At 45.7% G+C, this 22,549-nt stretch overlaps 1 protein-coding gene and 1 pseudogene across 2 annotated transcripts in view; both read right to left on the bottom strand.

Moving 5' to 3' along the window:
- gry (trafficking protein particle complex subunit 11 gry) overlaps window positions 1–22,549 on the bottom strand; it is a 286,176-nt gene that overhangs the window by 123,748 nt on the left and 139,879 nt on the right. The window lies entirely within an intron of this gene.
- Window positions 20,638–20,756, bottom strand: LOC137615563 (5S ribosomal RNA; annotated as a pseudogene).

Raw genomic sequence — 22,549 nt, 5'->3', positions numbered from 1 at the left:
AAAACAATATACCCAGCTACTGGCATTCTGTCGTTTCCTCCACCCTTCTTCATCTCTTTCTCACCATCATCATCATCATCACCACCACAAAGTCCTGAGGCGACAGCACCGTGGGTGAAGGGGGCAGGCCTGGATAGCTGGAAGCCCTTAGCCCACGACTGCACTCAGGCGGCGAGTCGAAGATTCAGTCGCTCTCTGGTGACGGTGCCGTGACACCAGAGTTCGGCAGCTGGACCCGTGACTGGGCTGGCCTATTGAGGACACCGCAGCCAACCCCACATGGGGAGGCCCCTAGAAAAGGTGGGGTAAACATCGGACACGGCAAACCCGTTTGGTTAGCTCACCGCGGCTGGCGGACATCCCACTAATGCGGTCCAAATAACAAGAAAAAAATATTAACCTTAGGTGCGTGGAACATCCGCACCCTCCAAGACGTGACGAACACCAACCGCCCGGAACGACGTACAGCCCTCGTCTGCAAGGAGCTAGCCCGCTTCAATGTTGATGTGGCGGCTCTTAGCGAGACCAGACTACCCGAAGAGGGCAACATCAGGGAAGCTGGAACAGGCTACACCATCTTCTGGAAAGGCAAGGCCCTAGAGGAGCCTCGCATCCACGGTATCGGCTTCGCCATCCGTTCCCAGCTAGTGCAGCAGCACAACCTCGCTCCCAAGGCCATCAGTGAGCGCCTAATAACTGTCCGCATCCCCATCACACGAGACAGACACCTCACCCTGATCTCTGTCTACGCCCCGACTATGACCTCAACCGATGATGACAAAGCTGCCTTCTACACCCAGCTCGACCGCACCATCCAGGCAATGCCCGCCAATGACAAGCTCGTTGTGCTTGGCGACTTTAATGCCCGAGTAGGTAAAGACCATCGCCTGTGGGAGGGAATCATTGGCCGCCATGGCATTGGAAATTGCAACGCCAATGGCCAACTCCTACTGGGTCTGTGTGCAGAACACCAACTTGTGGTAACCAACACCATCTTCCAGTTACCAAAACGACAAAAGACCACATGGAGACACCTACGGTCTAAACACTGGCACACCCTGGACTACGTCCTGACCAGAACCAGAGACCGAGGAGACGTCCGCATCACCCGATCCATGCCTGGAGCGGACGACTGCTGGACGGACCACAGACTCCTCATCTCCCGACTCTCCGTGACGACCCTACGACCACCCAGAAGGGCACCTGACAGCGTACCACACCAACGCTTTGACTGTAGTAAGCTCCGCAACCCACAGGTGGCACAGAACTACCAGGAGGCCTACGAACAACACCTCGCAGACCCCGTGGGTCAGGCCACTGTTGAGCACCACTGGACCACCCTCAGAAACGCCATGGCCCGTGCCGCGGAGGAAACCACCACCAAGGAACGGCAGGATTGATTTGATGAGAATGATGCTACCATCTCTCTTCTCATTGAAACCAAACGACAAGCACGCCTGACTTTGGAAAACCAACCAACAGCAGCTAACAAATGTGCTCACAAGATGGCTGAAGCTGGTTGCCAAAGAGGGATCCGTGAAGCCCAGAACACTTGGTGGCAAAGAAAAGCTGCAGAGTTTCGCTGACCAACGTGACCTGCGCAGCTTCTATGCAGCAACAAAGGAAATATTCGGTCCCACACGGTCATCAGTGGGCAGCCTGAAGGACGCGGATGGGGCCACGACCGTCACCGACAGCGAGGGCATCCTGGCCAGGTGGAGGTCTTACTTTGAGAACCTCCTCAATGACCAAGCAGACACCCCAGACGATCTCCAGCGAATGACCCCGCAGCATCCCGTCCGTCACTGGATGGCACTACCACCCTCCATCCATGACTTCAACAAGGCCCTGCAGCGCATGAAGCCCGGGAAAGCCCCAGGGCCAGACAACATCCCGTTGGAGCTCCTCACTCACGGTGGCCCCGGTTTGAGGAACCGTTTGATGCTCCTTATACTGAAAATATGGGAGACCAAGACCCTCCCCAGTGACTTCCACGATGCAAACATCGTTACCATCTTCAAGAAGGGAGACGGGGAGAACTGTAACAACTACCGGGGAATATCACTACTAAGCATCGCGAGTAAGATTTTCGCTCGGATTCTCCTTGACCGCCTCCTTATTCTCACAGAAGACGTCCTGCCAGAGTCCCAGTGCGGCTTTCGACCTTCCCGCGGGACCATAGACATGATCTTCTGCGCGCGACAACTACAAGAGAAGAGCCTCGAATAACAACAGCCCATAATGTTCATCTTCTGGGATTTGAAAAAGGCCTTCGACAAAGTACCTCGACCTGCCATGTGGGCTGTCCTCAAAAGATATGGCTGCCCACCCGATTTTGTCAAGCTGGTGCGTGCCCTCCATGACGGAATGGTTGGGAGAGTCTGCCACCAGAACTCTCTTTCAGACCCATTCCCCATCAACGGCGGCCTGAAGCAGGGCTGTGATCTGGCCCCAACGTGTTTCTCGCTATACACCGCAGCAATGCTCAACGAGATTCCCCCAGACACACCCTCAGTCGACCTACGTTTCCGCATGGATGGAGGCGCTTTCAACCTCGCCAGACTCTGCGCCAGAACCAAGACCACCTTGTGTGCAGTGCGAGAACTGCAGTATGCTAAAGACAATGCCACCCCAGGTCAGACGGCAGAGGACCTGCAGTCGTTAGCTGATGCATACAACTCTGCCTACGAATATTTTGGGATGCAAGTCAACACAGATAAAACCAAGACCCTCGTCCAACATCCACCAGGACTGATGCTCCCAAACTTCAATACCACAATGAATGAAAAACCGTTAGAACAGGTGGACCAGTTCTCCTACCTAGGGAGCATCCTAACATCAGCTCCCACAAGCAAAAAGAACGTGGAGAACAGGATCAGGGCAGCCCACTCCGCCTTTGGCCGACTCAACTGCCGCGTATTTAACAACCACGCACTGACAATGACCACCAAAATAATGGTGTTCAGGGCAGTAGTCCTCTCCACGCTCCTGTATGCATGTGAAACATGGACGCTATATAGAAACGATATTAAAAACCTAGATCGCTTCCAACAAATGAAACTGAGGCAGATCTTGAAAATCCCCTGGGAGAGCCACACCACCAACATTGAAGTCTTAAAACGTGCCTCGCTGACCAGCATGGAGGCCACCATCATCCACCACCGCCTCCACTGGATAGGACACGTGCATAGGATGAATCCATCTAGGTTCCCAAAGAAAATATTCTACGGAGAACTGACCCAGGGCACCAGACCACGAGGAGCCCCGAAAATGCGCTATAAAGATCAACTAAAGCGCACCCTGGCTCTAACTGACATCGATCCTTCCTCATGGGAAGAAAAAGCCAGGGACAGGAAAACCTGGAGAAGTACAGTACACCATGGCACCGTGGACTTCAAGGAGAGGAGGAAACAAAATGAGGAGGCTAAGAGGAGAAGAAGGAGAGAGCGATTAGAACAGCCCCGCCCACCACCTACCCTCCCTTGTGAACACTGTCCGCGACTCTTCCACCACAGACTAGGACTTAACAGCCACATCAAACATAAGCACCCACCCCATAGAAAGGAGGCTGATGGCTAACGACAGAACCCAATACTCGGACACGAGTGGGCGCCGACGACGATATATATATATATATATATATATATATATATATATATATATATATATATATATATATATATATGTTTATATATATATGTACATATATATATATATATATATATATATATATATATATATATATATATATATATATATGTATGTATGTATATATATATATGTATGTATGTATATATATGTATATACAGTATGTGTACAGTATATATATACATACATATATATATATATATATATATATATATATATATATATATATATATATATATATATATATATATATATTATATATATATATATGTATATATATATATATATATGTATATATATATATATATGTATATATATATATATATATATATATATATATATATATATATATATATATATATATATATATATATATATATATATATATATATATATATATATATATATATATATATATATATATATATATATATATATATATATATATATATATACATATACAGTATATATGTAGGTAGTAGGCTTATATATATTTAGGTACACGGCTTATTTTTTCTTTGCCTACACTTACACAGAATAGTCTGGCCTATTCTTTACATATTCTCGTCTTTCCTCATACACCTGAAAACAATGAGATTCTTAACAATTTTTCACCCAAGGGGTTAGTTACTGTACTGCAATTGTTCAGTGTACTTTCCTCTTGGTAAGGGTAGAAGAGACTCTTTAGCTATGGTAAGCAGCTCTTCTAGGAGAAGGACACTCCAAAATTAAACCATTGTTCTCTAGTCTTGAGTAGAGCCATAACCTCTGTACCATGGTCTTCCACTGTCTATGGTTATTGTTCTCTTGCTTGAGGGTACACTCGGGGACACTATTCTATCTCATTATCATTTTTTTTTCTTCCCCTTGTTTTTTTTAAATGGAGTGTTGGGCAGGCTTAATAGAAGGGCCATGGATGCCTGGTGGTTTATGAAGAGGTTGTCTTTTCCTTTTTCTGATTCTATTTCTTCTCAAAACCATCCTTACTGGTTGAATTGGCTATCCTGGAGGGTATTTAGCCTTGCATGGTGTATCGGCTCCTCCATGTTGACCAGTTTTTCAGACTTTTTACTATAGTCTATGGGTATCATCAATCACTTTATTTATAATTCTGTACATAGTGTTTTTGTTATAATTCTTGTTAATCTAGTTTTTAAGTTTGATGTCTCATTTTTATTTCTATTAATTCTTATGCTGTCTGGAGACATTGAGCGAAATCCGGGACCAGTACGTCCTAGATTTTGTCAATGTCGTCTTTTGTATTGCAATATTCGTGGTCTTCATGCAAATATCCAAGACCTTACAGTTGCGTCCAGACAGTACGATATTCTTTTGTGTTCAGAAACTTTGGTTTCTAATATGAGGCACTCATCTGAGCTCCTTATAACTGGTTTTAAGAAGCCAATAATGTTGAAACGTGATGCCATCCCTAGGGCCAGGGGAATGGCGGTGTATATTAGGACTGAGTACCCTGCTTCTCATAAGTCCTGCTATCAATGTGGATGGCATGAGATTCAGGTAATAAAAGTTTGTGGCAGGCAAAACAACTTTTATTTGTGTTTGATCTACCAGAATCCAGACATGGAAGATTCTATCTTCGATTGTCTTCTTACCATTATGGCTAAGATACAAGAAGATGAAAGAAAGGCTTCTTTTGTCTTTGTTGGTGATTTTCATGCTCACCATAGGGAGTGGTTAAGTTCTATCTCTCCTACCGATCGCCATGGCTTAAGAGCTTTAGACTTCACCTCTGAATCAGGCTGTGAGCAAATCATAAATCAAGCTACTCACAGTTCTGGTAATTGCCTGGACCTCGTATACACTGACTCCCCTGGCGTTATAACTAGTAAGGTTGGTTCTCCAGTCGGGACATCTGATCATTCCTTAATTTCATTAGTACTGAAGACTGAGCAGCCTGTCCCTGATATATCATACTCTTGTAAAATCTATATGAAATCCCAAGCAGACTGGAATGGGATTTTGCATGATCTTTTGTGCTTGAATTGGTCACAATTATATAGTAGTGTAGATCCTGTTGTCCCTTTGAATGCGAATCTAGTCAACATAATTGATAGGCGAATCCCTTCTCGTGTGCCAAGGTAACGAGTGAAGGACAAACCGTGGTTCAATGATGATTGTAGACGTGATTATTGGGAGAAGCAGGAGGCCTATCACCTTTGGAAGGGTAAAAGATCAGATTTGACCTGGAACAACTATACTCAGCTTCGAGCTTTTGCTCAGAGAGTTTATGCCTCAACTGAAAAGGAATACAATTTAACCATAAAAGAAACCGTTTCTGGTACAATTCAGGAACATAAATGGTGGTCTACCCTTAAATCTGCACTCTTTGGTGTAAATGCAACAGTTCCTCCTTTACTTAAACCAGATGGCTCAGTCACTCTCTGTCTAAATGAAAAGGCAACCCTTTTGGCTGATGTTTTTGACAGTAAACAGAGTAATGAAAAACTTGAACTTCCTCATTCCTGTTTTCCTGAGGCTAAACTAACTAGTTTAGCTTTTCGATCTTGTGAAATTAAAGCTCTGTTGATGGACCTTGATGCTTATGGAGGTGTAGACCCAAATGGTATTTTTCCTTTGTTTTTTATAAAGACAGCAGATTTCTTAGCTTCAAAGTTATCTGTTATTTTGCGCAAGTTAACAAGAAGAAGAGCTTTTAGCACTTGTTGGAGAATTGGTAATGTTACTCCTATGTAAATGTGTTTGTGGTAGCTCCCACTGATTACCACCCAATTTCCATAACTCCCATATTATCTAGTTTTTGAACGTCTTCTGGCAAAACGTCTTAATAGGTTTGCTGAAGGTAATCATCTACTCCCTAGTTTGCAATTTGGTTTTCGTAAAGGCCTTGGAGCATGTGATGCCCTTCTTACAATCTCCAATGCTGTACAGAAATCCCTTGATTGTGGTCAGGAAGTTCGTATGATTGGCCTTGATTTTAGTGCTGCCTTTGACCGTGTTAATCATGAGGCCCTTGTTTTCAAACTGAAACAGTTGGGAGTGGGTGGGTCATTTCTTAGCATTATTATTGATTTTTTAAGTAATGGATCTCAAAGAGTTGTTGTTGATGGGCACCATAGTGAGTATAGGCATGTGATATCCGGTGTTCCGCAGGGTAGTATTCTTGGCCCATTACTTTTCATACTATATACACTTGACATGTGGTTTGGCCTAGAAAACAAGCTTGTTGCATATGCAGATGATGCTACTATCTTTGCATCAATTCCATCCCCTAAATGTAGACCTGGGGTTGGTGAATCCCTTAATAGAGATTTAGCTAAAATTAGTGCATGGTGCAAATTATGGGGTATGAAGTTGAATCCTAACAAACAAAACTCAAAGTATCATTGTAAGTAGGTCAAGGACGGTGGCTCCTCAACATCCGAATCTCAGTATTGATAATGTTTCTTTAAATATGTATGACTCTTTTCAAATTTTAGGTGTGATTCTCGACAGCAAATTTACTTTTGAGAAACACATTAGGTCTGTGTCTCCTTCAATTTCACAAAAAATTGGCTTATTGAGAAAGTCTTTTAAGATTTTCGGTGATCAATCTATTCTGAAGAAGTGATTTAATTCTTTCATTCTACCTTGTTTTGAGTATTGTTCTCCTGTCTGGTGTTCAGCTGCTGATTCTCATGTTAATTTGTTGGACAGAAACTTACGGTTTATTAAATTTTTTATTCCTGATCTAGATATTAATCTTTGGCACCGTTGTTCAATTAGTTCATTATGCATGTTGCATAAGATTTTTCATAACTCTGACCATCCTTTACATTCAGATCTCCCTGGACAATTCTATCATGTTCGTAATACTAGGCAGGCAGTTAATTCTCATAGCCAGGCCTTCTCCATCATAAGGCTCAATACTACACAGTATTCTAGAAGTTTTATTCCAGCTGTTACCAAGTTGTGGAATGATCTTCCTAATTGGGTAGTTGAATCAGTAGAACTTCAAAAGTTCAAAGTTGGAGCAAATGTTTTTATGTTGACCAGGCTGACATGAGTCTTTTTATTGTTTATATATGACATATCTGTTTTTGACGTTGTTAATAGTTTATATAGGACATATCTGTTTTGGCGTTGTTACTGTTTCTAGAATGATATATTGTTAATATATTCTCATCATTTATTTCCTTTCCTCACTGGGTTATTCTTCCCTGTTGGAGCCCTTGGGCTTATAGCATCTTGCTTTTCCAACTAGAGTTGCAGCTAGGCTAGTAATAATGATATATACTGTATATATATATATATATATATATATATATATATATATATATATATATATATATATATATATATATATATATATATATATATATATATATATATATATATATATGTGTGTGTGTGTGTGTGTGTATGTGTATGTATATGTATATGTTTATGTGTATGTGTATGTGTATGTGTATCTATATCTATATCTATATCTATATATATATATATATATATATATATATATATATATATATATATATATATATATATATATATATATATATATATATATACATAGATATATATAAGAAAAGGTAAGTTAAAAGACAAAAATTAATGGCAGTCCAGAATAGGCGAGGAGGAAGAGCGGAAACACCCGCTCTCCATCCGAGCCAGAAGTAAAGTGAGCTAAATCACAGGTGTGTGAGTGGGAGTGGTAGCAGGCTAACCCCCCTACCCCACGCTAACTAGCGGTGTGGGTAGTTAACCCTCGCTAAATTTTAATGGCTCGTCATTTCAGCTCCGCCGAAAGTATAACCCCTACTAATTAGCATGGTTTGTATTCCAGTTATGGAACAAATGTATGTTGTATTCATTTAATGTAACAGATTCATCAGAAAAAAATGATATTTTAATTATAAAATAAATTTTTGAATATACTTACCCGGTGAATATATAATAGCTGCAACTCTGCGGCTCGACAGAAAACAAACTAAAAAAACTCGCGAGCGATCGCTATGAAGGTTGCGGGTGTGCCCACCAGCGCCAACTGTCGGCCAGATACCACTCTTGTATGTAAACAAAACCTTCAATTCTTCTCGTCCCGCTGCGTCTCTATTGGGGAGGAAGGGAGGGTCATTTAATTTATATATTCACCGGGTAAGTATATTCAAAAATTTATTTTATAATTAAAATATCATTTTTAAATATTTAACTTAGCCGGTGAATATATAATAGCTGATTCACACCCAAGGAGGTGGGTAGAGACCAGAGTTAATTATGTTTACAGCGTATAAGCTAAGAGTTTTTTCATTTTGACAGTTATCAATATAACAAAACCAAAATAAATAGGTACCTGGTAAGGAAGTTGACTTAGACGATTACTCTGCCTTGTAAGTCTGTCTTCCTCACGGAGCCCAGCGATCCTCTTAGGATGCTGACAGACTCCCAGGAGCTGAAGTATCAAGGGCTGCAACCCATACAACAGGACCTCATCAAACCCCTAATCTGGGCGCTCTCAAGAAATGACTTTGACCACCCGCCAAATCAACCAGGATGCGAAAGGCTTCTTAGCCTTCCGAACAACCCATAAAAACAATATTAAAAACATTTCAAGAGACAGATTAAAAGGATATGGAATTAGGGAAGTGTAGTGGTTGAGCCCTCACCCACTACTGCACTCGCTGCTACGAATGGACCCAGTGTGTAGCAGTCCTCGTAAAGAGTCTGGACATCTTTCAAGTAAAATGACGCGAACACTGACTTGCTTCTCCAAAAGGTCGCGTCCATGATACTTTGCAGAGATCTATTTTGCTTGAAGGCCACGGAAGTTGCTATAGCTCTAATATCGTGCGTCTTAACCTTAAGCAAAGATCGGTCTTCCTCACTCAAGTGGGAATGAGCTTCTCGTATTAAAAATCTGATAAAATATGACAAAGCATTCTTTGACATAGGTAAGGATGGTTTCTTAACCGAACACCATAAAGCTTCAGATTTACCTCGTAAAGGCTTAGTACGAGCTAAATAGAACTTAAGAGCTCTAACGGGGCATAATACTCTCTCTAGTTCGTTGCCTACGATCTCTGATAAGCTAGGAATATCAAAAGATTTAGGCCAAGGACGAGAAGGCAGTTCATTCTTGGCCAGGAAACCAAGTTGAAGAGAACAAGTGGCTTTTTCTGTCGAAAACCGATGTTCTTGCTGAAGGCATGAAGCTCACTGACTCTTTTAGCCGAGGCCAAGCACACCAGGAAAAGAGTCTTAAGAGTGAGATCCTTCAGGGAGGCTGAATTTAAAGGCTCAAACCTGTCTGACATGAGGAATTTTAGGACCACGTCTAAGTTCCATCCAGGTGTAGCCAAACGACGTTCCTTAGAGGTCTCAAAAGACTTAAGGAGATCTTGTAGATCTTTATTGTTGGAAAGATCTAAGCCTCTATGCCGGAAGACCGAAGCCAACATGCTCCTGTAGCCCTTGATCGTGGGAGCTGAAAGGGAGCGAACTCTTCTCAGGTATAAGAGAAAATCAGCGATTTGGGCTACAGAGGTACTGGACGAGGATACAGATACTGACTTGCACCAGTCTCGGAAGATTTCCCACTTCGATTGGTAAACTCTAATGGTAGAAGCTCTCCTCGCTCTTGCAATCGCACTGGCTGCCTCCTTCGAAAAGCCTCTAGCTCTAGAGAGTCTTTCGATAGTCTGAAGGCAGTCAGACGAAGAGCGTGGAGGCTTTGGTGTACCTTCTTTACGTGGGGCTGACGTAATAGGTCTACTCTTAGAGGAAGACTTCTTGGAAAGTCTACCAGCCATCGAAGTACCTCGGTGAACCATTCTCTCGCGGGCCAGAGGGGAGCAACTAACGTCAACCTTGTCCCTTCGTGAGAGGCGAATTTCTGCAGTACCTTGTTGACAATCTTGAATGGTGGGAATGCGTATAGGTCTAGGTGAGACCAATCTAGGAGAAAGGCATCTATATGTATTGCTGCTGGGTCTGGGACTGGAGAGCAATAGATTGGAAGCCTCTTGGTCATTGAGGTTGCAAAGAGGTCTATGGTGGGTTGACCCCAAGTCGCCCAAAGCCTCTTGCACACATCCTTGTGGAGGGTCCATTCGGTAGGAATTACCTGACCTCTCCGACTGAGGCAATCTGCTAGAACGTTTAAGTCGCCCTGGATAAACCTCGTTACCAGGGAGATGCCTCGATCTCTTGACCAGATGAGCAGGTCCCTTGCGATCTCGTACAGTGACAGGGAGTGGGTGCCTCCTTGTTTGGAAATGTACGCCAAGGCTGTGGTGTTGTCCGAGTTGATCTCCACCACTTTGTCTCGAAGGAGACTCTCGAAGCTCATCAAGGCCAGGTGAACTGCCAAAAGCTCCTTGCCGTTGATGTGCATGCTCCTCTGACTTGCGGTCCACAGACCTGAGCATTCCCGACCGTCCAGTATCGCACCCCAACCCAAATCCGATGCGTCTGAGAATAGAACGTGGTTTGGTTTCTGAACTGCTAGGGGAAGACCCTCTCGTAGACTGATATTGTCTTTCCACCAATTCAGGCAAGTCTTTACTGTTTCGGAAATCGGGATCGAGACCGCCTCTAGCGTCTTGTCCTTTTTCCAGTGAAAAGCTAGATGGAATTGTAGAGGTCGGAGGTGTAGCCTTCCTAGCGAGACAAACTGCTCCAGGGATGATAGAGTTCCTACTAGACTCATCCAATTCCTGACTGAGCAACGTTCTCTCTTCAACATCCTTTGGATTACGAGCAGGGCTTGATCTATTCTGGGGGCAGATGGAAAAGCCCGAAAAACTGGACTGCGAATCTCCATCCCTAAATACAGTATAGTTTGGGATGGGATCAGCTGGGACTTTTCCAAGTTGACCAAAAGTCCCAATTCCTTGGTCAGATCCAATGTCCAATTGAGATCCTTCAGACAGCGATGACTGGACGAGGCTCTGAGAAGCCAGTCGTCCAAATAAAGGGAGGCTCGGATACCCGATAAATGGAGGAATTTTGCCACATTCCTCATAAGCCTCGTAAACACGAGAGGAGCAGGACTTAGGCCAAAGCACAGGGCCCGAAACTGGTACACCACATTGTCGAACACAAATCTCAGAAAAGGTTGGGAAACTGAGTGAATGGGGATGTGGAAGTAAGCGTCTCTTATGTCTAGAGAGACCATCCAGTCTCCCTTTCTGACCGCTGCTAAGACTGACTTCGTGGTCTCCATGGTGAACTTTGTCTTTGTGACAAAGACGTTCAGGGCACTGACGTCTAGCACCGGTCTCCAACCTCCTGTCTTCTTCGGTACTAGGAAGAGACGGTTGTAAAACCCCGGTGATTGAAGGTCCGAGACTTTGACCACCGCTCCCTTCTCTAGCAAAAGAGACACTTCTAGTTTCAGGGCTTGTCTCTTTGCTTCCTCTCGGTACCTGGGAGAGAGATCGATGGGGAAAGTCGCTAGAGGAGGTTTGCGTACAAATGGGATTTTGTACCCCTCTCTGAGCAACCTCACAGACTGTTGATCTGCGCCTCTCTTCTCCCAGGCTCGCCATTAGTTCTTGAGTCTGGCACCTACTGCTGTCTGAAGCTGCGGGCAGTCAGACTCTGCCACGCGAGGACTTGGCTCCTTTCCTCTTTCCTCTCTTTCCTTCGGCACGAGTACTTCCCCTGCTGGGGGCTCTGCCACGAAAGGGCGGAATAAACCTGGACGCTGGAGTGTCTATCCTAGGTCTAGCAGAAAAGGCAGACGAAGGGGTCCCTTTGCGAGCCGAGGACGCAACCAAGTCATGGGTGTCCTTCTGAACTAGAGACAACGCTATGTCCTTAACCAAAAGTTCAGGAAACAAGAACTTAGACAAAGGGGCAAAGAGTAGCTCAGATCGTTGACAGGGCGTCACTCCTGCTGACAGAAAAGAGCACAGAGACTCTCGTTTCTTTAGGACTCCTGAAGTAAACGAGGAGGAGAGCTCATTGGATCAATCACGGATGGCCTTATCCATGCAGGACATAATGAGTAAGGAGACATCTCTATCGGCCGATGAGATTTTCCTACTCAAGGCTCCCAAACACCAGTCAAGGAAGTTGAAAACTTCAAACGCCCTAAAAATGCCTTTAAGTAGATGGTCAAGGTCTGAGGATGACCAACTAATCTTCGAGCGTCTCATGGCTAGGCGGCGGGGAGAGTCTACAAGACTTGAGAAGTCGCCCTGAGCAGAGGCAGGAACTCCCAAGCCGAGAACTTCTCCCGTGGCATACCAGACGCTCGATCTAGACGAGAGTTTAGATGGGGGGAAGGCAAAGGCCGTCTTCCCTAAACTCCTCTTGGTTTCCAACCAATCGCCTAACAGCCGTAAAGCTCTCTTGGATGAGCGAGAGAGAACGAGTTTTGTAAAGGCTGGCATGCCAGCAGGTACGCCTAAAACAAGCTCAGACGGCGGCGAACGAGGAGCCACAGAGACAAAGTGTTCAGGAAACAACTCTTTAAAAATGAGCATGACTTTTTTAAAGTCCATAGATGGCGGAACTGCTCTAGGCTCATCAATATCTGAAGGATGATCCTCAGGCTGAGGGTCAGCAACGTCCTCATCCGAAAGTTCCTCATCTGACAACTGATGAGAAACAAGCAAAGGGGTTGGCAATGCTTGACACGCAGCGTCCGCCCGCACTGGTGCATAAGTGGCGGAGCAGGACGCAGCGTCCTGAAACTGCTTGACAGTCTGGGAACTGTCAACAACAACAGGTGCGTGAGGACGCACAGCGTCCACCCGAGACTGCTTAGACCGCCTAGGTTGTGCAGTCAAAACAACTCTAGGTTGCGGAGGTTGACGCACCGCGTCAAAACAAGTCAACTCTGATGGTTGGCGAACGTCCTGAACGTCACCAGGCGCATCAGCGAGTTGCCTAACGTCCACATGCGGCTGAAAATCCACACGAGACCGCATCGAGTGTGGTACTAACCCAACCGTTTGACGTGAGATGGCTACACCAACGTCAACTGGACGCACAACAGAACGCTTGGGTGGCTGAAGGCCAGGATCTCTATGAGATAAACGGCTAGGCTCAACGGAAACCTTATCTGCATTGTAGTCTTCCATAAGGGACGCAAGCTTAGACTGCATGTCCTGCAGTATAACCCATTTAGGGTCTACGGGAACGGGTGCGGTAACAGACGGGGTTAGCGTCTGAGACGGCACAACTTTGCCTTGCTTAGGCGGCGAGCAGTCATCCGATGACAGCAACGGGTCCGAACTGTCCCAATGACTACATCCAGGACGTTGGACCTGTCCTGAAGGGACCGACTTGCGTTTAAGAGGCCTAGAAACCTTGCTCCATGGTTTCTTGCGTGAAAAGCCTTCGGAAGACGAGGTAAAAATGGGCTCTCTCGTCTTATGGTAGGGGCGATCTTGACGAGATACGCCTGATACCATAGAGGTAACGTCTGTTCGCTGATCAAGGCCTCTCGAACCCATAAGTCGTACGACATTGCTTCTCCCCTGGGCTTGGGAGCTTGCAAGAGGTCCCGGACTAGGTGAACGACAGGCACGAACAGACGAACCCTCGGTCGCAACACTGTTCACAACACTTTGCGCACTAATCACTTTCCCACTTTCCGCCGTGGCAATATGGCACTTAAGTTCCTTCACGTCAGCCATGAGTTGATTACGGTCACTTGCTAACGCTTCAACTCTCTCCCCCAAGGCATGAATAGCACGTAACATGTCTTGCATAGACGGTTCCTGAGTGCTAGAAGGGGGGTTAGGAACAACCACTACAGGGGAAGGATTAGGTTCAGGGGCATGTGGAGAGGAAAAATCTACGGACCTAGATGAACTTCTCCTTACCCTATCTCTCTCTAGTCTACGTGTGTATTTATCGTATTCGAGCCAATCGAATTCCGAAAGGCCCACGCATTCCTCACACCGATCTCCCAATTGACAGGTTTTACCCCGACAATTGGAACAAACAGTATGTGGGTCGAGAGAAGCCTTTGGAAGACGCCTATTACAGTCCCTAGCATTACACTTTCAAAATCTAGGTACTTGAGAAGGGTCAGCCATTTTGAATTAGTCAAAGAAAATTCCAAAAACAATCCAAGTCATCAACAAATAATCCGATTCAATAAAGAGTTCAAGAGTTTATGTTGAGGAAAAACACCTGCACTGCGAAAGCTCAAACCAAAATAAAGTACTTCACCAAATATGATGGGAAAACTCCAGGTTCTACAGCGAGTATGAATACGTCTTGTCGTCAACGTCGACAGAGAAGAATTGAAGGTTTTGTTTACATACAAGAGTGCTATCTGGCCGACAGTTGGCGCTGGTGGGCACACCCGCAACCTTCATAGCGATCGCTCGCGAGTTTTTTGAGTTTGTTTTCTGTCGAGCCGCAGAGTTGCAGCTATTATATATTCACCGGCTAAGTTAAATATTTAAAAATAATTACTTAAAACATATAATAGCTAATGAGTCTTGCTTATTTATAGGGTTACAATTTCTAATATGCATAAAATTCATGCAGTCCAAAACTACCAGCATTAAAGACACTTGAATGAGTTTTTATAACAAATAAGGAAATAACTTCCCATACAAATGGCATACATTTATGTACAAACAAAGAGGGTAAAAATATTTATAGTACTTTACAATATTACCATATTTTCATAAAAATTAACAAACTTTAGAACAACAAATTGATTGTTTCAATACTTACCTGGAATTTAATTATGCTAATACAGTACATTTGGGAGTGGGAACTTTCCTACCTTGAAATTTAAAACAACCACTACTCCCCATTTCCCACAACAAAGGATCTCCCTGGGACACCCAATGCTGGTTTGTAGCAATCAACATTCGATGCAGCATGGCTCCCAAGGCTGAAGCCCAGCCAACCCTGCTAAATCAATATCTTGAGTTGTACAACCCAGAACTGCCTCAGTAAAAGGGCTGATGTATTGTCCGAACTGTTCACCTATGATGGGAAGGGAGCTGGAATGGGTGAGAGAGAAAGAAGTGACAATAGGGCCAGCAAATATCCCTCCCAAATGATGGTCAGAACCCAAGATTTCCCAACCAAAAGTTCCCTATTGTACAGAAAAGGAGATACCCTAATTTCTAAAGGAAAAAGGTGCACATATGTGTCAATGTCTCTTGCAGGGTCCACAAGTCTTCCTTGTGAAGACTTCTACTAAAGGAATAAAATAACTGAATGGATCTGGAATGAAGACATCCCCTGAAAAACCTATCTGAAGCATAAAGGCTGAAGCAAAGGAGAAGAAATAGGTTGATGTACAATAAACCCTTAGGTGCTTATGCATGTACATCAAAATGGCTCTAAATCACAAGCTCCTTGGTCATAACCGAGATAGAGCCTAAAATAGGAGAAGTAATTGAAGAATGCTTCTGGGAATATGACAAATTTTGTTAACCTCTCTCACTTTAGGGGGATTCATTAAAGCTTTAAAGTAATGTATTTGCCCAGGTTGAATAGTGGCGCTTTTGAGGAGAAGTTTTTTAATGCACTTTTGGACAGCCAAACTATAACAGATATGAGCTTCTAGTCTGTTGCATTATATCAAAGAATGATTGAACTTTTGCATCATGCAAGCAAAATATCTTTTCAATGCTTAAAAACACTTAAAAAGGCGTAATGAACGTTAAATTTCTTGCAAAAAATACATATTTTTAAAAAATAGATATGAAAAATATAAAAAGTATGTTTGAGGACTTTATTTTATACAGAATATGTATAGAAATGGTTGATCAAATGATTGATACACTAAAAAAGCCCTTAGGGTTGTGGTGGCCGATAGGGTAACGTCCCTGACTGGTCAACACCAGACTGAGGTTTGAGTCCCGCTCAAACACGTTAGTTTCTTTGGTCACTGCAACCTCACCATCCTTGTGAGCTAAAGATGGGAGTTTTGGGGGTGCCTATAGGTCTATCTGCTGAGTCATCAGTAGCCATTGTCTGGCCCTCCTTGGTCCTAGCTTGGGTGGAGAGGGGGCTTGGGCACTGATCATATGTATATATGGTTAACCTCTGGGGCACTGTCCTGGTCAATAGGGCAATGTCACTGTCCCTTGCCTCTCCTATTCATGAGCATAAAACAAAAAACAATCTCAAGTGTCTCAGTTAGAGGTGATGCGAGATGTGAGGATAGCTAGTTTCTAAGTTGGGGCGTGTTAGAGGGGTTAGAGTAATGTATCACATAGGGAATGTTACCATTGGCTAGAGAGTGGTGTGATTCTTCATGGTAACATTAAAACTCTTAAATAGCCCTTACACAATCTAGAATAAAGACTAGAATTCCAAAGTCTTTGCTGCTTGACTGAAGAAAGCCAGGGTGGCTAATATCAAGGAGGGGAAGAGCTTTGAAGTAAAATATCCTAGGTGTGATATACAACCTTGAGCTGTACTCTTTTGTAAGATATACTTGTGATTTTAACTTTCATATGGTTTATATTTGCAAATGACGTAACTGGTATGTCAATGTGTATTGTATACAATGTGTTTTGATGTTCAGTGAATGTCATAGTAGTGAAGGGGTTAATAATGTAAAATTACCTCTGAAAAGTAGTATGAACTACAATACCATGACATAAACCACGTAAAAACAATGTACAGTCAGCCCTCAATATTCGCGGGTTCTATCTTTGCAGATCCAGTCATTTGCGATACAGAGAACTGTATAATATATTAAGTAATAAATCACATATTTGTTATAAGTACATTGCTCTCGTGGATCGTTGATTTCCAACTGATCACACTCCATCCTTTGTACCGTTTCCTTCTCCAAACCGCACAACATCCCATCTCTTGCTCACTTGGCCTCAGTCTTGCATCGTCTCTCCTCGCATATGCATCTCCTGCTCTGGTCCATTTTGTGCAGAATCAAGTTTTAATGTAAAAAGGTGATATAAAAAAACCTGTATATATCAGTGCTTATGATAATTTTAGCATAATAATATGCACATTACGCGTGTACCCCACACGCCAAACAGTCAATGGCTTCATATGTAAACGGTTAGTGGTGTTGTATTAATATGTTTTCTTTTAATTTTTATTGTGTTAGTGTATTCATTGAGTAATACTGTAGTGTTATTGTTATATCAACTACTGTACAGTACTATTTATAAAATATGACAAATTCGAAGATAATTTGTATTTTTCCTAACCATACAAACCTTAGCTATTTACATTGGGTTTACCTTTTAGCACAGTTGAAATGGCGAGCCATTAGAATTTAACGAGGGTGTATTACCCCCGCGCTAGTTAGCGGGGGGGTAGGGGAGTGGTAGCTAGCTACCCCTCCCCCCCTCACACACAGGTGAATGCTCACTTTCACTTAGAGGTAGGACTTGTCTTGGGGGACAGGGCTGGCGGGCAAATATGTGTAAATAGCTAAGGTTTGTATGGTTAGGAAAAATACAAATTATCTTCAAATTTGTCATTTGTTCCGTAACCGAAATACAAACCACGCTATTTACATTGGGTGACTTACCCCTTAGGTAGGGTGGAAAGTCCCCAGCCATACTGGCTTTGGCTTTACCCGGGGACTCAGAATCCGAGTGAGTCGCACTCGAGAAAAGGAGTCCCTGCACCTCACAAGTTCCTTGTTCCGCAAGGAACCGTGTGGCCTACGTAAGCTTGTGTGTGAAGGAAGAAGTGTGACCCGTCCTAGGCAGTTGACCTGGAGTTCCAGAAGGAACTCTGGGTTAGGACGTTCCCAATACCACCTCGTCAGGGTATGGGGGACGCGACAGTATTGACTCAATACTCGGAACACAAGGAAGCATGGTTTACCTGCAGAGGTTCGAGGTCAGCTATGCAGAGACCAGGATGCTGCTTCCCCGTAGAGGGGATGATGAAGAAAGAAGTAAGGGCCAGACATACTTCTTTCGTTCATGCAGACTAAAACCTGATAACAATGCCCTCAACCTTCTGCTACCTGTCCAAAAAGTAGCCTGAGGTTAGACCAGCTGTTGTGTAGCCACCACAGAGCGATAAAAAACGTATCGAAACTCCTATGGGTCACGCCCTGCAGGAAGCGGGCTGCGAAGGTCATTAGACGCTTCCAGACTCCAGCTTGTAGCACCTGCGTCACAGAGTAGTATTACTCGAAGGCGAGGGACGTTGCGATGTATCCAACATCATGCTGTAGGGCGACGTGACGGGGGAGGGTCTGGAGACAGGTCGAGATGAATGTCCTTGAGTCCGAGCTGAAGAGGTATACTGGTGACTCTCCCCCGTGTCCTCCTTGTGCTCCCAAATCGGCTGCAACTGAGGACAAACTGCAGCTGTTCCCAAAGCTAACCCCTCGATTCCTTTACTGGCAGGGATGAGAAGGTTTTGGGACATCAGATACAGAATGGAGACACGAAATCTTGAAGGTATTGAACCGATGGGCCGGGACCCCAAGATTCTGAGTCTAGCCAACAACTCGGGAGTGAACCTGAATGTTGCCTTCCCCCCTTCCTTAGAAAGGGCGGAGTCGTACGAGACCAAAAAGATTGCTTACACACAGGCTGCGGCCAGAGTGAGCAGGAGACCCAAGACGGAATACAATCAGTGGCCTGTCGTAAAGGGTCTTGAGAAGATCTCTTAAGGGACTAAAAAGTCCGAGCCATGCTCCAAGTTGGAGGTCTCACTCCGACTAGGGCAGGGACGTTCGGAGCTTCGCATGAGCGAGGAAAGATCCAGCGGGAAGGAACAAGTTATTCCTTTAAGCCTGAAGGTCAGGGAAAGGCTGAGTGACAGGCTTCATTGCCGAGAGCGGAAAGGAGTTCCTCCCACCAAAAGGCAATAAGATCGTTATTGCTGGAGAAGAGGCCTCAAGGGAAGAGGTATATCTCCCACGGCACCAACCACCGAAGACTCTTCACTTCGCCTGGAAGACCCCAGCGGATGACTATCGCAGATGACGCGACCTTCGTCCCGCGACTGTAGCGGGTTGTCTCTTCTTGAGGAGGAGGCGTAGTGTCTCCAGGCGTGAAGCCGAAGCGACGCTCCGGCTCGTGAAAGATGTTGCAGTGTGGTTGTTTGAGCAGTCTGTGCCGTGGGAGAAGCTCTCTCGGGAGTTCCGTCAGGGGAAGCAGAGGGTCCAGAAACCGTTCTGCGCATAGTCCCAGTGGAGCTCTCCCACTGAAAGGTTGACAGACAACCTGGTCTTGTTGAGACCCATTCTCCACAGACAAAAAGGAGGGAAGACGCAGGCGTCGAAGTTGTCCCACCATCACCGGAATGCATCTTGCCAGAGTCTCGGGGTCTGAGACTGGGGGGAAGAACAGCGGAAGCTTGAGGTTCCAAGCTGTCGCGATCAGATCCCCCAGACCAGGACTTGCTGGTTACTCAAGGCCAAAGACCCCCAGGTACACTCTCTCTACGAGGCTCTGCTCGGATAGTCGGAGAGAACATTCCTCTGCCTGGAATGAGAGAGCCGATGGTGGTATTGAGAGTATCTCAATCATCTCGGTATCTCTACTGCAAGATGTGAAGGTGTGAAAATGTGTCCCCTGCTGGTTAGAACCCGCCAGAATCATGAAGTCGACGCGCACGGAGCGACTCGGCAGGAGCTGTAGGATCTGTAGAGGGGCCAGACTACGGCCCCTAAGCCTGCCTGAATGATGGAGAGGTATCCTTCAGGTCCTGACCATAGGCCTGGACCGGAACATGCCCCCCCCCCCCCCTTTTCTTTGACGAGTCCGAGAACAGCATCAAAAAACGTGGGGAAAGGACGAGAATATCCACTCCTATCAAGATGTTCCATAGGTCAACACCCATTGCAGGTCTAATAGTTCCGCTGGTCCCATAGGGGCCAGAAAGTCCGGTTAATCGTTGCCTGAAACCACCGGAACTTGGACCGCCCCAAATGGAACTTATCCTGAGGCGACCGTTCGGCACAATAGACGGGTCAATGAGGAAGGGAGAACTAGGAAACGTTCCAAGGTAGGGCTGAAAGCTCTGCTTGACTGAGAACAGGTACTGCAACTCTCCTCAGCCTTGCCACAGTCAACTGAAGGGAAGGCTCGGAGGAGGTGGCAACAGAATCTGGCGTCCCCAGGTGGTCACCCATCCAAGTACCGACCAGAACCAACGTTGCTTAACCTCGCTGGACGGACGAGAAGCGGGGTTTCCAACGTGGTAAGGCCGTTGACTCAATATCATGGCCAGATACTCCAGATGTTGAGGCAGAAGAAGAGAAGGCTCCTAGCAAATTACCATGAACCCCCACTCATGGTAAGCATCCGGAAGCTTGTCCCGGCGCTGAAGAAGGTCGAACCCAAGCCTACCGGAGTTGACCAGACCTCCAAAAAGCGAAGGAGGCGGAAGCGTGCACCTGAGCGGCCATGAGGAAAGCAGGGAGAGTTCTCTGGGGAAAAAAACCTGCGATGCCACGGCGGGATCGCCACACTGCATCTTAAGCAGGAATACCTGCAGTCTAGGCTGAATTCCACGAGCTTCCTGGAAGATGGATGAAATGGAAACTGAAAGTACCCGTCCTTTCGATCCAGGGTTTAGGGAGTCCTGTCGCCTCGTTACCAGTCTGATCGATTCTGCTGTTCCACGCTGGACGAAGTTTGTTCGACAAACTTGATCAGGGCTGAGAGGTCGACTACGGAACTCCCGTCTCAGATACTTCCTTACAAGAAAGGATCGACTGAAGACGCCGGGGGTGAAGCTGTCGATGATCCTATGGAGGACCTTCTCCTAAGGTATGGATCATTCTGCCCAAACGGGCAAACTCTTGCCGACCCTATGGCATAGAGGTTCAGAGACACTGAATTTGCTGACAGAGACGGCAGGCGCGATATCCTTGGCTGATCGCAGAGATCGTGCGTGAATGGGCATCGGGAAGCTGTCATCCGGATGAGTAACCTTAGGCATCCTCCCAGCGTGAAACCTACAGGGGGGGGGGATGCCAATCCTAGAGTTCGTGAACTCTGCCGCTCCCTCTAGGACTATGCCCCCCCCCCCCCCCCCCCCCCCCGTGCCATCTGTTCCTGACAGGAGGAAACTGCAATTGGACACCTTGTCTCAGTTGTTGTCGCCGATAACTTAGGCCGACGTGGTTGAAAGGAAAAGGCGCTGGAGCCCTGCAGTGTCTGGAAGAAAGCGCCTTGGAGGAGTGAAAACAGAAGTCGACTTCCTCCGCACAGCCGCTGTCTATATCTCTGTCCTTGGGCACAAACAAACTCCTCTCAAGGATGGAAGGGTGTCTGAGGTTGTCGACATCCACGGATGAGACACCCGAAAGGAAACCCTCGGTCAGCGCGTCCAGATGGTCCAACATCGAGCTTGCCCGCAAGTTAGATACTTAACGACGAAACGCCAAGGTGCCTGAGCCCGAGAGGAGGAAAGTACCCATGACCTTCCTGTAGCTTCCTTGAACCAAACCTCGGGCCATAACCGAGGAGGGAAAGGACCTGGCAAGCCCCTTACACAAGATGGAGAAGGGGAAGGGGTAAGCAGTCACCCCTTGGCCGATGGAGAAATCTCGAACGGAAAGCCCCCCGCCAAAAATACTTCCAGGGAATGACGGGGAAGGGCTAACCCAGGTTCTGGAAAGAGGAGTGTTGCTCAGACCTCCCTGAAGATTCTTCTTATTCTTGCATGTGCCATGCTCTGCGTTAACGGGGTGAGGCTGTGTTCTGGAAATACGCTCCAGAAGAACTCGCCAGGCTGGCCAAGTTGCGAAAACCCCAATGGGAATCGTGGTCGCAATCGCCCTGGAGCTCGCGCGATGGTAAATCAATGATTAGCGCGTGGGCGGACGTGGAGCCCATGCGCGGTCATGCAGGAACGCAAACGAAGGTGAGCGAAGGAGGGCAGAAGGAGGGCGAGCGTGGTAGGAAGGGCGAGAGCTGGTGGTCGGCGAGCAATAACCCATAGGCGAGCAATGGATACTGCAAGAATTAAGCCGACGTTCGTGCGAAGAAACACTGTAGGT

Source organism: Palaemon carinicauda, chromosome 21, assembly GCF_036898095.1.
Source record: "Palaemon carinicauda isolate YSFRI2023 chromosome 21, ASM3689809v2, whole genome shotgun sequence".
Lineage (NCBI taxonomy): Eukaryota > Metazoa > Arthropoda > Malacostraca > Decapoda > Palaemonidae > Palaemon > Palaemon carinicauda.
Note: the sequence above shows the minus strand (reverse complement) of the source record. Positions and strands in the feature narration are given on the sequence as shown.